The sequence below is a fragment of the Propithecus coquereli genome, unplaced genomic scaffold (genome assembly GCF_000956105.1).
Source record: "Propithecus coquereli isolate 6110/MARCELLA unplaced genomic scaffold, Pcoq_1.0 Scaffold530, whole genome shotgun sequence".
Classification (NCBI taxonomy): Eukaryota; Metazoa; Chordata; class Mammalia; order Primates; family Indriidae; genus Propithecus; species Propithecus coquereli.
The window spans coordinates 1,280,791-1,284,353 of NW_012151175.1; the positions used below are offsets into that span (position 1 = coordinate 1,280,791).

The following is a 3,563-nucleotide window of genomic DNA, read 5'->3' on the forward strand; positions in this document are numbered from 1 at the left end:
CGAAATGAAGGGAGCACGTGACAGAAACGTCGTGTCATCGCAGCGAATCCAGCTGCGTGCGGATTTCTCTTGTTCTCAGTGGCGCTGGGTTCCGAGGCGAGGACGCGGTGGCTGCCTTGCATGTTTCTCTCCCTCCTGTCTCCACCCCTGACTCACGCAAAGCCAGCAGGGTCCTTCTCCAGGACTCTTGGAGCCGCAGAGGAAGGTGGCCTCGGGCTTCCGGAGCGACAGTGCTCCAAGGGGGTGCTCTGGGGCCGTCAGGAGCGTCCCCGGCACATGGAAGACGTCCATCCGCAGCCCAAGGGGCAGCCAGGGGGACCGAGGGCTGCGGGGATCCAGGGAGCCTATCACGAGGTCCTCTCATCCCCACGTGCATGTGCGAGATTCTCGTATTTGCTCAAGTTAACTCAGGTTACGTTTCTGTAATTTGCAACATAAAGAGTCTTGACTTACATCGTTCCTAAAACTGGTGGGAAGCCCTCATACACGAGCCAGAGCCTCGAATTTCTTCTATGCCAAGATCCTAGAGAATTCCTTCGTTTCCGAAGATTTCACACAGGTTTCTTGGGATGATAGCCTCCTTTTCTGCACTTGAGTTAAACTGCTTAAGAAATTCAAAAAAATATAAGATAGCAGTGCAGTATAGCCTGAGAATGAGACAAGAAATATTTCGAAAGCTAATAAAAAACCAAGCAGTACTGTCGTGGTTAAATTGATTTCATTCATTTTGTTTATTTTTGGTAATAATGAGATCAGCATGTAGAGACGGGTCATCGTGGCCACAGCCATCACCATCCGGGCCTTAGGGGGCCTTTAGGGAGAACCTGGCTGTGTTCCCCACACTGTACCAGCACCATAGACACGAAGGAGTCAAGACACGGCCTCCTCTCCAAGAACTTCATGTTCTTGTTTTGAAGATGAAGATGTTCTGGCCAGGGCACGGCGGCACGTTCCTGTAGTCCCAAATACTTGGGAGCCTGAGACAGGACGATTGCCTGAGCTGAGGAGTTCGAGTCCAGCATGGGCAACATAACCAGACCCCATCTCTAAAAAAAAAAAAAAAATTTAAAGACAAAGATGCTCATAAAAAATGTACAATCTGACATAGTTTTATGTTTTTTATCAAAATCCTAATACAGTATATACCTGACACCAAAGGAAGCATGATATACAGCCCCACATACCAAATTTGGGAAGGAAATGTTGAAAATTGGTTCCATGACTCTTGAAGCCCTCAGTCAGATGGGGAATGTAAAACACAATAAGAAGGTGGCACAAGGGGGAAGGGCCGGGGGGGGCGGGTGCGATCTCCTTTACCTCGAGCCTAGGGCAGGGACTTTCCTGGCACCACGGAGAGGGCTCTGAATGAGTTTTGCATCTGGGAGACCCAGAGCGACACTTACTCATGCCTGACAAGACCAGAGTGGCCGGTGACCGAGGGCTGACGTGACAGCACCGGGAGCTGCCCCGCACGTGGCGGTTGGGGGAGTCAGGCCCACAGACGTCCCGGGAGCCCCAGTGGGGACTGGGTCCTGCCAACTAGGCCGGCCAGAGGGACCGTGGCACTGAGTGGGAGGTGACAGCAAGTTCCAAGCGTTGAGGAAGGAAGTACAAGAAAGCCCCGGGCAGGAGACACTTCCTCCTGGCCGAGGGGATGCGGAGGAGAAGCTGATCAGCATCTCTGAAGAGCCTGACAGGGAGCCCCGAGACAAGTGTCCTCCTCACGTCTGCTCACGTAAGGACAGCCCCGAACTCTCTCCTGTCCTCCATCTCTCCTCCTCTCCCCTGGGGATGACCTAATCACAGAAGTGTCAGGGAGGAGGTGAGAAAGACACATTCCCTCCCCTAAAGGCAGCTGCCCGGCCACCTCAGCATGGGGTTGGGAGTAGGGAGGGACTCTTGCCTTGCAGTGAGGGCAGGAGCATCTTATCAGTGCCTTAGACTAAGATTCCCACTTCTGGGAAGGTATGGTGGCCGCAGGGCTGCCTTACCTAAGTGAAGTCAGGGTTCTGCCCAATTTTCCAACCAACGCCAGGGATGGTCACCTTCCACGACATTTAAAAGGACACCAAGTTTGTTCTGAGCACACACGATGTGTCAGCAGTTAACAGAGGTCATGATGTCATGGTGGATGTCCAGAGCTAAATACCAAAAACAAGGACAGTGGAAACAGCTCTTACTCCACAGAAGGCATTTGCCGAGTGACTGCTGTGGGCAGGCACTGCCTGGGGATACACATACTGGCAGCATGTGGTTCCCACCCCGGCGGGCGGCGGGCGGGCTGAAGAAGGAAGACCAACGCAATTACCATTGACTCTCAGCTGGGGCTGAGGAGGACGGTGCTGTCAATCAAGTCACTGCCTGTCGCTGAGGAAAGAGTTGGCAGCAAGCGCGTGCCCTGGCAAGGGGTGGATTGTGGCGGAGGATGGAGAGAGCTCACGCTTCTTCCAGCTGTTCGTTTCTGTCCTGCTATTTTCAAGTCTGCTCTGTGTTTATTTTATCACTTGCTGTTGTTTGTACATAGAAGGCCGATTTCTTATTCTTATAAACAAGGCTTTGCAAGCTCATGAACAATGAGAAGAAACTAACAACTTCCGGAGGTCTGACAAGGTCATTGTGAGTAGGCCGCAACATTGCGGGGACACAGTTTGTTTCTCAATCCAAACAACCTAGAATGTGAGGAGAGAATCAGAAGGAGGAGAATAGATACTTACGGAATTACTGTCCCACAAGACTTTGGCTAAGTCTGTTTGCCAGTGTTGACCCAGTGCAGGCAAGAAAGGCAGGTGGGCAAACCCCTTGCTCTCCAGTCACCTCGTGCAGACCACCCGCCCTCCCACTCTCTCTCCAAAAGCCTGTAAGGGCTGAACACAAACCAATCTCATGGTCCAGATCATCATTTTTTCCTGACAAGGGACCACCAACCACACAGTGGTTTTTACCAGTCTGCAGGGCATGCACAGAGAGGGTTTTTGGGTCCTTGCATCACTTTTTTGACATAAAAGGGTGGCCATTTCTGAACAAGGACCCCATAAAAGGGGACAAAACTTAATTGTGTGGGCACACGTTTCTCTTTCATGAATAGTCATGACTCATCCCTATGGCTTGTCGAATATATATATATCTGACCATTCCACTCAGAATACATTCCTGTTCCCTTTGTCACTGCCTCAAAATATGTGTTCCTGGCATCCGGCTGGGGCCTAGTTTTCCAGTCTGTTGGAATGGCCACCCGGAGGCTGTAGCCCTTTATGAGAAAGAAAGCTCTCCTTTTCAAATTATGAACCTCATTGTTTTCTTCACTCAGTGCTGGGGGCCTAGTGACGGGAGGGAAGCCTGGGTTTTCGCAGCCACTCCTGCCTGGAATAGTGCTTCTGCCACACAGAGCTGGGGTGGCAAAAGAGCTGCTGTCCTGCCCCTCACAGGGTGAAAGCGTAGCCTGAGACCAGGAGCTGTGGGAAAAGTGAGCCCTGTCTTCTCGCCCAAGCCTTGCACGGCAGATCTTCTCTCGCACCGAGCTGGGCGAGGAGGATGGAAGCAGATCAAGGTTCAAATGCCAAAAA

General features: G+C 51.8%; 1 pseudogene; it reads left to right on the forward strand.

Annotated features, from left to right (window-relative positions):
- Positions 1-374: 374 nt before the first annotated feature.
- The window catches only part of LOC105820616, a 5,715-nt pseudogene continuing 2,526 nt past the window's right edge, over positions 375-3,563 (forward strand).